At 45.7% G+C, this 13,314-nt stretch overlaps 1 long non-coding RNA gene across 1 annotated transcript in view; it reads right to left on the reverse strand.

Moving 5' to 3' along the window:
* The window catches only part of LOC144172464 (uncharacterized), a 65,912-nt gene extending 55,806 nt beyond the window's left edge, over positions 1-10,106 (reverse strand). Inside the window, exon 1 of the long non-coding RNA XR_013323014.1 lies at positions 9,946-10,106. This is a non-coding gene — a long non-coding RNA (uncharacterized LOC144172464). The remainder of the gene's footprint in view (positions 1-9,945) is intronic.
* Positions 10,107-13,314: the final 3,208 nt, after the last annotated feature.

A 13,314-nucleotide genomic window follows, 5' to 3' on the forward strand; every position in this document is an offset into this window, starting at 1 on the left:
CCACTATGTAACTGAGTAGCAACTGCTTCGGTTTTATTTGTTAGGGGGGAGAGAGCGTATTTTTATAGTTGGTAATGTTCTTTTTAAAGCACATCATTCTTAAAGCATTAGAAAATCATCGCATTTTCACACTGCAAGCGATTAAACCACAGCTAGCCGAATCCGGCTTTAAACAACAAAGTTACATTCCCGGCAACAGATGTTCGGTTGCCTAAGGTGCGGAGCTTGAAATATGGCCGCCTACAACACAAAAATAGGACTTTAACATGAAGCTTGTGAAGGGGTAAACCTTATTTTCAACCGTGATATGTCGCTCCCTAAATATCTCAGTACGCCGCACGTATCACCTTCATAATGATGATCATTTATTCACCATTAATGGTTTTTCCAGGGTATTGCATAAGTGGGGAGGGTCAAGCAAGGATACGCAAAGGCTATTGCAGACCAAGGACATCAAGCAGGATACAATTAAAAAATTTGAATTACAATACGGGAATATTAATAAAACTCGTCACACAACCAATAGCACAATTCAAAAGGGCAAAAAAGTACAATACAAAAACAACTGGTTACACATTGTGAAATGTGTTTCGAGTACTTTTTTAAACTTTAGAGAATTACGATCATTGGCCACTGCATTTGGAGGCCGATTCCCATCCTCAATCGCTAACGGAAGAAAACATTTGTCAAAAGCGTAAGTCGAGCCTTTTAAGTTTTGAACACTCAACGAACTGACAAGACGACGGGAAGTTGGAATTGGTGGAAGAATCAGGAAGCCTTGCACATTAACAAAATTGAAATACAGTTTGTAAACAAGAAAATCCATTGATTTGATGGACAGTGATAATTTTCCAGTTGTAACACTCGTGCAGAAATTGTACTGGGAAGTTGTGAAGCGAGCCGCGCTATTTTGAATTGCTTCATTGGCGTCGATTAAGTTAATTTGGAGTGGATTCCAAATATGAGCCGCATATTCGACTTTACTATGGCACCGTTTTAACTTCTTGCACCGTATGAACTTCAATGGTCGAAACCATGAAAATTGCATCTAGAATAATAATTTTATTTGGCACAGTGTGATTCCCAAAGGAAGCTGTTCCATAAGCAATATGTATATTTAGGAAGGCCAACTGTATCCCCTAGCTTCCTCCTAAAAGTTTGGTCACATACTAAGTACTCCGCCTTCGCTTACTCGTAAAAAAAACAGATTTAGGGATGTCGTGGAACACTTCGTGTCGTTTGCCTTCTTAAAAAATTGGCCGCGTATCTCCTCTCTTCGTTGCAACTGTCGACAATAGACGATAGTCTTTGTCGACATTGGCTAAGTAAATGCCTCTCTTTGCTTTCGCGGTCACCTCTCATGCTGTTCCTTTTCCGTTGCGCTCCTCTCAAGGTAAACACACTAAAGTTTTGCTGAAGTAAATTTAAATTTACTGCGTCCCACTGCTCCAGGCCGGGTGCCTCGATGCCAGAGCGGCCGCATAGCGGAGATGAGCGTGATTCGAGGCGCCCTACCTCAACGTTTATAGAACCACGTTGCCCTACTGCACGTGCGTTCCAAGCAGAATGTGAAACCTATTTATAGGAGCCTTTCGTAACTGTTGCCGATTGATTTCTTAACTCTTTGGGGGTCAAGTGTTTTCGGTAAATGAGACCACCCTGGGTCGATCTTTTTATTGCTGATGTATATTTTTCGGATGAATCTATTTCGAGAAAAAAATATTCGTAATTTTTTATGACGACCATAAAGTGACCAAAATCGTTTGTGTTGTTCCATACATGTGGCTTATTCATGCGTAACACAAGGAAAATGCTCAATGAAAACGAGAGAGTAACAAGCCAGCAACGTTTGAGTGAATCGAAATCAGATAGACATCAGATTCGCGGGCGCAAAAAGGGGGAGGCGCCTGGAGGACGATACCAAAACCAGCCGCCACGTGCGGGCGCGCGGCAAGATGAGCGAGCAGTAGACGGCGCGCCGCTCCTATAAAATACAAAAAACGAAGAAAAGAGGCTCATCAGTTTCGCAGGCGCCCTTGGTCTGCGGTAGGCACAAGAAGCGAGAGACGCCTGGTGGGCGATACTACAGCGATACCCAGTGCGCCCCCTTGTTAACGGATGCGCAAGCGATGGCCGGCCCACCGCCGAAGTAAATCGCCGAAAAATAAAAGGGGCCGTCCGCGCAAAAAAATCATTTGGCGTATTTCCGCAGTGTGCAGCACATGCCAAGAAAGAGAAGTTGGCGAAAAAGGCGCTCATTTTATACATACAAGCGATGACGTACATATACGTCATTGACCATTTGGAAGGTGTTCGCGGAGGACGTATATGTACTTCCGTTACCCTGAAAGGGGGTTAAACTGCCGCCAGAAGCTATAGTGGCGCGGTGACAGCAGACGCCGCGGTGGATTTTTTTCTTCTGCAGTGGATGTAGCATTTCATTTCGTAGAAATCAAGTATCCATAATTTTTTTTCTAAATGAACACGGTGAATATCGTTCATGTAGTAATTTTCTGTCTTGTATTTGGGTAATATCTTGTTTCTGTTCAAGAATGTTTACAAGTATGAACCTCGACACCGGACGAGGGCATTTATGCTTGGATGACTGATACACTTTGACTGATACACTTTGCACGTGGTAAGACTGATACACTTTGCACGTGGTAAGACTATTCTGCAGATGGTGCTTCACTTTGGCCAGGTGGCTGATGCGAGTCACAGACACAGACAGACACACCAAAATGTCTGGGTTTGAGTAGCCCAAAAGGAATATCGTCGTTAAAAACCGAAACCTTTATCACCAGAATGCGCACAAATCCTGCATAAAGATATGAGTACCACGTGCAAAGTGTACCGTCAGTGGGCACCAGAGACATGTTTTCACAATAATTTGTCCCATAGTTATAGTCAGATTTTGTTTGACGAAACCCTGCATACTAATATGCAAACTGGACCATTATTACAAACACAAGGTGGTGACATGCGCACCCTAATAAACACGCATTGTTTGGATAAGTACGTTTCTAAGGGCGAGAAAAAAAGTAGAGCATAGCAACGTGAAAATATACAGTACAACCCCTTGTATATGACTTTCTCGGTACAGTTGGAAATATACAAGGAAGCTTGCATTTACGCATACGATTTTAATGGTGAAGCTCTTGCAGGTGAGCATTGCCTGCCACGTAGATAAATTTCGGCGGAATTGCTTATTTGCATGGTTACGGTGGTAGTAATCGTCGTAATATGCATCGAGCAGGTTGTCGACTTCCTCGCAGCGAGTGGTGGATGCAAATTCATCCTGAGGATTGTATACTTCCACCAGCTCTTCTTCATCGGCTTAAGCCAGCGATTTCAGGATCTGCAAGACGTCTCAGGAAGGATTGGCGCACTCGTAACCATGTCTGTCATTATTCATCATGCTGTTATATGAACGCGGTTGCTGCGGTGACCTCTCTCAAGCAGGTTATCTTTTAGACGCCGCCGCATTCGAGCGCTATTCTACGGTACCGAGCACATGCGCAAGCCTACACGAGGACGAACTAACGAGGGGCCCACGCTTTGACGTGTCTTTGTTGTCGGAGCATGTGCTGTCACGATTGCGACGAACGCTGGAGGTCTTTTTTTGCTAAAGCCACTGCGCTTTCCGGGGACTCGGCGGTCGCCGCGAAATACGCGCTCAGGAGCGCTCGAAATTCGCTCGTTGCTATGGGCTTTCGCATCTTTTTTTAGTATAGTTCCTGCGATTGTGAAGCCGCCCCTTTCCATAGGGGAGATTTCCCGCGCAAGCCTGTTGAACTTCCCAAGCGTTGTAGTCCCACACAAAGGCCGAGCGCCAGGCCGGGGAGTCGCTGGTACGTATTTTACCGGTAGGTGCCAGGCACCACCAAGGCACACTAATTCACATAATGCTTTCCACGTCCACGGTGTACGTTGAACACGTAACCACTGTGGCTGGACATGCCGTAAGACTCTTTAACCCCCCCCCCCCCCACCCAATCGCGCAACGTGGCATGATGGCCGGGGTTCCCACCAGATGGAGAAGGGTCAGGGGCCCTCGCAAGAGTAAAGGCAGCTTTCCAGACGGTGATTTCCTTTTCAATGGTCCGCAGTCGCCCAGGGACGCCTGCACCCATTAAAGAAACAGGTGGGTGCCTGGGGGTACATGGATTTGAACCCAGTACCTCCCGCATACGAGGCGAGTGCTCCACCTCTGAGCCATCGGACTGGTTGTCAAAGTTACGACCCCTGCCACTGGGGCATTTCCCGACGAAGTCGGGTAACTTCCCAAGCAGTGGATCCACTGCCCAGGGGGTGCTTGTAAAATATTTTATACTGGTTGGTGCCCAGCGGTACCGAAGTACCTACCACATTCTTGTAACCAATGATACGGTCCGACGTGGTATTACGGTTTCCAGGGACCCCACGTGGTAGGCACCTGCTCTCATATTAGATCTGGTGGGTGGCCAGCGGATGAAATCGCGGAGCAGCATCCTCCCACGTATGTCGCAGTGGTAGACCGGGTCTAAGTCCTTCATCCAGTGCCAAGGCAGTACAGTGGATGCTTGTACCCTTTTGACTGGTGGGTGCCCAGCGGTTCCTGACCCCGCCCGGAGGGGTTCGAGGGACCTCCCATGTCACATCTCACGGCTGCTTGCGGTCAAGCTCCAAGCGTTTATTTCCACGTCCAAGGCGTCCAGAGGCTCCGGGGATGCTTGTGCTGTTTAAAGAAACCGGTGGGTATGCGGCGGCTCAGGATTCCAACCACGTACCTTCCGCTTACGATACGAGTGTTTTACCACTCGACCATCGCCATCGATCAAATGTTACGACCTCTTTCACTGGGGCATTTCCCGACGAAGGTTACCTTCCCAATCACTGGATTCCCTGTTGAGAGAGTGCCTGTACCAATTTTTATACTTGTTGATGCCCAGCGGTACCGCCGTACATCCCCAATTCTCGTCCCCATGGTACAAATCGAAGTGATGGAAGGGTTCCCAGTACACTGGATCCCCCGTACGGGGGGGGGGGCGCCTGTACTCATTTTTATTCGGGTGGGTGACCAGCGGCTATGGAGGAACCTACCATGTCTGCCGCAGTGGTGGTACGTGTTCAAGGCCTTTATCCCCTGCCGAGAGAGCGGGTGCTTGTACCCTTCGAACTGGTGCGTGCCTAGCGGTCCCAGACCCCGCATGAAGGGGTTCGAGGGACCTACCACATGACCCCCATGCATGCTTGTGGTCAAGCACCAAGCGTTTGTTCCACCGTCGAGACAAGCTACGGTACGGGGATGCTTGTACCCTTCAAAGAAACCGGTGGGCATCCGGCGGCCCTAGATTGGAGCCTGGTACCACCCGCTTACGAGACGAGTATTTTACCACTCGACCATCGCGGTCAGCACGCGCCAAGCGTCCTCGGCGCGTGCTAAGGACCCTCGGCGGTCGCAACGAGGCCCGCGGTCACAAGTGCTAGGCATTTTCTTCGTATTTTTTTCTCTGCAACTCTAAACTCTGCCAGTAACGGCTCCACTGCTAAAAATTCGTCGTAAACTTACGGGCATTGTAAATTCCGAACAACGAAATTTAACGCGCTTGAGGAACGGATTCGCTGGAAAATTTATTCAGACTACCAAATAATGCGTTATACGGCTGTGATACTCAAATCACTAAAACATTTCTGGGAAGCTTCCACCCCCACGCAAGACTTGAATGGCGAAGGTGTTACAGGAAATCACTGAGGGACTCAAATTTGAGTATCAATATGGTTGTGGCCTTGTGCTGGACGTAGGTCGCGTGGCATTTCAATGACCTTATGTTAAGCAAGAACAGCCTGAGCTCGTACTTTTGTCTACGTTTTCGTATGCCGCTCTGCAAGCGCGGCTTATCTTCTCTAGCGTATGCTTTGCACGCCGAGCCTCTATTAGGGCGTCCACTCCTTCGGCCGTGCGAACTATTCACGGCCGGACCATGCGGAGTCGATGATCACCTACACCAGCTTCAACACTGAAGTCGCGGTTGTTCAACGGTACAGAGCGTATGCGCATGGCGACACGAGGAAGAACGAGCGATGGGTGTACGCTATGACGTGTCTTTCTTGTTCCGAGCAAGTGTTGCCAGGACACGGTGAACGCTGGAGTTTTTTGTGTATTCGGTGAGTACTCGGTACTCACTCGGTGAGTGTACTCGGTGAGTACTCGGTGAGTCCCCCTTCCATCTCCGCATAGGCTCGTAGCTCAGTCGGTAAGACAACATGCTCTCGCTCTGTTTCTCTATTCGTTCCAGGTTCGATTCCTGGCGCTGCCAGTAACCTCTTTTATTTGGTCGCCGGAGTTTTGTTGACATGAACGGTCGCCACAAAACCCTTGGAAGGTAGAGGTAACAAGCTTCGCTTTAATATAGGGTGGAGAAGAAAGTGGTGCCTTAGAAAACCGATCGAGTGGGCTCAAGATGCGCGCAGCAGGCACGCAGCGCTTTCATTTTCTCCCACGCAGGTAACGCCCTTTGCGCGGGTCGTCGGATATCGCGCACCACGCATGAACCCGTGCCGGATCCCCGACGCTTTAAACGCGTTGTTTTTACGGCGACTTCGCCGGTTCTCGACCAGTCCGTTATAAAACTGAGGTTCTACTGCATACCGCCGATTGAAAGCCCGCGTAAGGTTTTGTGTATCTCCAGTTCTGAAAGAAATAGCTGATCTGAGAATAATGCCGATCAATAATTTGCAGGCGAAAATGCCGAAATGTGGTTCACTAGATGCATCACAAATTGAACTATGCTTGGCGGGTACCATTCATCATTTGTTTGTATCTGGAATATGACAAAATGGTGTATCAGCAGAACGAGGACTCGCACCACGGTGAATGTGAAAATTGCAGCAACTCGAATTTTTACCAGTCCCACAAAGAGGGGACAGCGCACAAAGCCAGTGTGAGAATATGACGCCAGATGCCTAGAAACAGTTGAGTACGACATTTTTTGCCCAGGAACTTGATGGTCATTACTGCACTACACAGTGCGAAGGCATGCATTGGTTACTAAGGTGGTGTTGTGTGATTACGTAATTGGTGCGGTATTAAAAGCAATTCAGTGTAACGTGCACACGCGACAAAGTGAACTTACTAATTGCACGCGAAACCGTTGCGCAGAACAAGCCACTAAGCTCATATCAGTATTCGGTTTCCAAAAGTTCGAACGCAGATCAATAGGTGTAACGTCACGCTAATATGTGGCCTAATTATTTCAGCGCAAAAAAAAAACGAAGCGTAAACGAGAAAGAACGGAGAGGACAGCGCTGCACTCTCAACTAAATTATTTCTGAAAGAAAAGGCAGTTAACCTTCGTATTCTACTCACCCACGGGACGCCTAGCATCTGGCGATTTACCGCCTTCCGGGTGACTGAAATATAAATATAAGCTGTATGTCTAGGCTGCAGCGCTGTCCTGTCCATTTTTTCCCTTTTGTGTATGGTTTCTTTTTTGCGCCTATTATTAATGATGCATATTCACGAACTCGCCCAACTCGCCCCATTTAATCTCTTTGGCATAATATACGGTATACACGTTTGCAATCTGTATATATGTTGGCGACTTTGCTTGGAATCGACGTGAACATTGCACCCCATGCGACTGTTAGAATATCCGCTTTTGCTGAAATACTCGTCCTCTGCTCGGCTCCCACCAGTCCTGTAGTACTGAGGTAATTAATGTTGCGATATAAATTTTGTAAACCACATCGGACGGAGGTTTTTCTTTTGTTCAAACTTGTCCGATTTTTTCTTTGTGGAATAGGTACAGTGCCTTCATTTGCCCGCGCAGCTACGCAATGTCGTAGAACAGTTTTTTGCTGGACCAGTTGGTACATACTTTTAACAACTTCGAACGACGTTACCAAACCTTTAAGGCACGTACGCTATACTGCAGTGTCTGTTGTCATGCTCTGTCATTGTGTACGAGTCTTCAAGACTGAGATTACGTCGTTCGCCGTTCTTGAAAGTACGCAATGTCCTCGTGACACCGTTCTGGTTCTGTGTGCTCTCCCAGGAATGGAAACGGGTTGATGGCGTACATGTCACGTCTGACCTTTGATAAGGCGGAAACGTTGAGTGCCATATTGGCGGTTTTTGGCGATGTTTTGGGCAGTTTTCGTTATTTTGATTTTGATTGTGGTTGTAAGATGATTTTGAATTTTTAAAGGTAATAGCTTTGCAGTTTTTTTTTGGGGGGGGGGGGGAGAGGTGTCAGGAGTAACACTAGCGTGTTTTGTCGTAATTTATGTTATTAAGGGAAGGAATATAGTGCCAGTCGAAGAATTACTCTAGAAACACAGCTTGGTGGTGTTTGTAGCGTAACCCGATGGCACTACATCTATAAAATGGATGTAGTGCTTACGGACGGCCCTTTATATGCAGATTTTTACACCGAAAGGTTTCTTTGTGGGACTGATGGTGTTCTTTGAAAACACTAATGCATTTCCCGTAGATGTGTTGGTCGACCTAAAAGCTTTGACAAGATTACCGGACGCAAAGCGCATGCGTGAAACAGATCTTTTATTACGTCAAAAAGGTTACTTGAAAATCGCAAAACATGAATCATTCTAGATAGGAAAATAAACTGACCGATGATCAAGGAGCACGACAGTATACCTTTATCTCATGAACGACGTATCGATATACATATAGACCGTTGGTTGATGCGCTTACTGGGTGCGCGAAAATAAATTCTTCGTAAGGGTTCGTTATTCGTTTGCGATTTAGGTTTTTGAAGTTTTGAGTGTTCATTGAACGCACTTTTAGCGAATGTTGGGCACACTTTCAGCTTTCGCGCCTCTTTCTGCTTTCCTTAGCAATGGATGGTACACTTTTTATGTAGGATGGTACAGTTCCCATTTCCATTGCTTAACGGTATGTTAAGGAGGGCACTCAGCTAATATTGTGAAATATTTACATTGCAATACTGTGCCATTACGGGCGCTGACATCTGTGTTCTAGCAGTTGCCATACAGAGCCATAGTCGGGAACACGCTATTTTCCTACAGAGTTAGGTCAAAGTCGGTGATACGCAATTGATTATTTAGATGTGTTTCTCTCTCACAGCAGTTGAGTATTTTCTAATTTTATAAGCGGTTTCCTAATGTCCGTTTGTTCTATGCCAAAATAGCTGTATTTTCCCTAGAGAAATACTAGGAGTATAATTTATGATATGTGGTACAAGTTATTGAAGCCGTTTGGCAACAGTAAACCCTCGACCCCACACCTATTTTCCGGAACCTCAATACTGCTCCTGTGGTCATCTAGTTGTTCTTGCTGCGATAACGTTTCAGATGGTTACACTAACATCTGAGTGTCACTACCTACCCAATTTGGCATATACCAGTTCGCAAGGTGCTTGCTTCAGCAACTCTAGACCTTGGTTATGGATTGGGCTATATAACAATTGGTAAGTTGTTTCAAGTGTTGCTTTTTTTGGAGCTGCATATAGGATATCAGGCACCAATATTTCTTTCAGGGTTGCTCTATGAGGCGTGTTACTTAAAGAATGAGCAGAACATCAGGAAGGAACATCAATCCCCAGTGAAAAGGGAGCAATCAAAAAGGACAAACTAACTCGCGAGTCTTCGTATCTTGGAATTTCACTTTGATTAGATGGAACTGTCGTCTCACTTAAAAAATACATTTAGATAAGAAGTATTTTCAATTTCCTTTTAAACAAAAAAAGACGGGAATAGTAACATCAAAGTGGCACACTTTCCTTATCAAAACAAGATTGCCGTTGAACAGCACAAAACAGAAGGAAACGCGTGCGGCCCTGAAAACTTAAGACCGCTGAGCATGGCGTGGCCCTGTTAACAAAACAATATAAACGAATTAAAAAGACAGATTTTCCGGGGATGCAGTATAATATCATGCAACCTGTAATGAGAACAGAATTAATGAGGGAAGGAACAGCTTACCATGCATGGCTACTGCGAACAGCACCAGAGCAAAAAAACAATGATTTGCCGCCATGAAATGTTTCAAATGTTTTACTCGTAGATCACAACCAGCCAATTTACCGATGAAGATGCAAACTTGCAAGTTACCTAGTTGTTGCCTGCGTCCTTGTTTATGTAGCATAAGGGTTCAACTTTCCCTTCCCTCGGTTGTCTCACTTCATAATTCTAGCTCTATAGGCGACCGTATTGTCCCTTCTGGTTCCCTTGCCATTGGCTTTCCAAGTGACATCACTGCATTGTTCGCCCGAGCTGGAGTTCGTGAAAAAATTGTGCCGCTCATGCATGGCCAGTTCCAGATTCTCTTGTTAAGTATCCACAGCAAATACCGTTTTCTATTATAAGCTTGTCTTGCTACTGGTAGGGCGTCTTCTGCATAATGCGCATTCTTCATTGTGTAAAATGGAATAAAATGGTGGACGCGTTCAGCTGAAAAACGATATGAAAAATTTGCACATTTGAGCCTTTCTCCCTAATCGGAATGCTTATCAGAAGACTGCTGCGCTGGGAACGCTTCTGCTGAAATTTTTCGCCTCTAGATAGGTTGTACGGCGTAGAGAGCTCCTAATGTTCTTGACGGAACATGGTTGTTGGCACTGTTCAAATTTTTGCATTAAAACCACAGAAAGAACACCAGCATATTTTAAGGAAAGCCCAAGTTACGCGAAATACTGACAACATTATCCTTTGCGTTTTTTCTGGCCGTGTGATACAAACAAGCGCCAAAATGATGCAATAGTCTGTCTGCATATAATCTGTTAACTTGCTCTATATAAAAAGGCATTTAGACTATTTTCATTCAAACTTTGTTTCATAAACAGGTTACAGTTTCCTCAATTAACTTGTTGTGCTGGCATTCTGAACTAATGATTGCCCCAATTTTCCCAGGTCGAAGAGGCTCATAGCAAAAATTGAAAGCATCCTAAATAAATTGCTGTTTCCAGAAAAAAGCGGCGAAATTTTCTAACACACTCAAGTGATTTTTATGCTGATGAGACTAGTTTCCCATTGTTTCTGTACAACTGCCGACATAAATTTTCGAAGGAACTTTTTTTGCAGTCAACAAGAGTTTAGAAAGGCGCGCAGAATATTGGTGCGGAATAAGTTGGGCATAGTAATTTTACCACGCAAAAGTATTTTCCAAGCAGTCTTAGAGGTTTTTACCATACTACAGAGCCTAAATACGTCGCACGTAAGGTGTTTTTTCGGGCGTAGGTACGGGCAATTCAGCAGGAGGAGAAAATTGAAAAGGACGTTCATCGAGAGGTATTTTTTTTCGATTATTTTATATTCTAGGCTACTACAACGCACTAGAGAATCTAAAGGTCGGACTATAGCATATTTCTAACTTTTTAAGCAAAGCAATATATACCCGAAAACTAAGGTCTCGGAACGTATAAATTAACCAAACTATAAAAACTCAGACCGGAGACATGATCGAACTTCGTTCAGGCAAGTGTGATGTTATTGCTGTTTGTGAGGAGGTTGGAAACATCGATTAGTGTTTTGCGTTCTTTGACGCACTGAAAATAACATTAGAGGTTTCTAAAACCACTAGACAGCTGAATAATAAATTACAGAAATTTATGTGTACGTGCAGAAACAAAACTTCGAGAAGTTCGCTTGAAGGTCATATAAGGAATAACATAACAAATGGTCACGGTCCAGCCCTAGGAGAGTCAATGTCCAGCGAAGTTGTAAACCACTACATGTGCTCACGTGGGACGGTATGAAATGCTGCTCGTCGTCCCAGCAGGGTTGCCACTCGCACTCGGCTTCTCTGACCGCAAAGCCTGACGTATGCATTCACTTTAGAATGACGTCCGCCCTCCTTTTTGCGAGCAGCTGGAAAGCTTGCCTTTACAAAGCACGCATAGGCGGGTCCCTTCTTTCACAGGCGCCTTATCATCTATCGTGCGGTTTTGATGCTTGTTTTGTATTTTGCAAACAATGCTGAACTCTATGTTGCATGCTTGATTGCAAAGAAAGATTACGGTGGGCTTGCCTGGTGGCAAATGATGGGTACTGCCTAGCTTGACAAATGCGCCCGGCGTCTTGGGTGAGAACTGCTAGATCTTGCCTGGGTTTTTAGGGGTGAAGCTTCTTAGGGGCTCGCGCGGTCTGCCAATCAGATCGTCTTCGTCATAACCATCGTCTCATGTACTCACGGTACTGAAACACCAGGACACTCTTTACGCCTCGCACTGGAACGCTTCATAACGCTTACTAAAAGAATAGCGGTACGCTCGTTTACTCCTCGGGCTAGAAGGCTTCGTGCTTCAAAAACACAAGACTTTTACAGCAAAGCTGTATTCCTCTACCCCAGGCCGTTTCATCTCCATTGGCTAAAAGGCTGAGGCACCAAGAATACAATTATTAGCTGCAGGCTTTCCCCCTGGCCAGTTTTCACGTTAGTGGAGATGGCCCGGGATTTTTTTGTTTGCGACGCAACATTTTCCAACCAACGAGAGGCTAATAGCTTTGCTGTTAAGAAGCACAGAGAAAGGGGTTCAATAACGTAGAAGGGCCCATTAAAACCGCCACTCATAAAAAGAGTGAACACCTAGGGAAATATGCACGATAAACAGCCCCTCTCACAAATTGCTATGTTGATTTACCCCTACGATTTGAGCATCTGCCGGTGACAAGCTGGGTAAGCGACGATACGCCGTGCCTGAGGGGGAAAAGACAATACCTGATTTATACCTGATTTCAGGCAGTGTCCAATATAATGCATTTCATTTTTAAACGATTGAACAGCACCGGACAAGGGTCGAGTGCAAGCACTGTGGCTTTTTTCGCATCCCACGCTCGTCGTACATATCAAGACTCAGTTAAACTCCAAACTCAAGCTGAAGGAAATTCGCGTTAAATAAAGGAGGTGGTGCCAAGTCTTGTTAGCAGCATCTGTTCTTCGGCACCTTCCTAGCGACCAGGATGGCGGTGAAGCTAGATATTGGGTGAGAGGATACGCTGATGTGAGGAGATAGGAAACATCTGTATGAGGTTCGTAATCACCTCATTATATAGCGCAATCACTTAGCTGAGAGTGCTAGCCGAGTAGAGAACCGGTACTGCTGAATATACGGCGCACAGATGGAGAATCTGCAGATCTGCAGAACCGGCCTCGCTCTAACCGGACTGTGCTGCAAACAGATGAATACACAATCAGTCGGAGGGCATAAACACGGTGCACACTGGAAGCAACTATTGCTTCATGCGCTGCAGTAACACCCACGTCATTAAGAACATAAAATAGGGCCGTATTAAAAGCAGCCAAAATACAATGTCATGGAAAGACAAAACGATGAAGCCCAAGATAATACAAAA

The sequence above is a fragment of the Haemaphysalis longicornis genome, unplaced genomic scaffold (assembly GCF_048455015.1).
Source record: "Haemaphysalis longicornis isolate Haplotype H1 unplaced genomic scaffold, Haemaphysalis longicornis Haplotype H1 scaffold_216, whole genome shotgun sequence".
In the NCBI taxonomy this organism is placed as follows: domain Eukaryota; kingdom Metazoa; phylum Arthropoda; class Arachnida; order Ixodida; family Ixodidae; genus Haemaphysalis; species Haemaphysalis longicornis.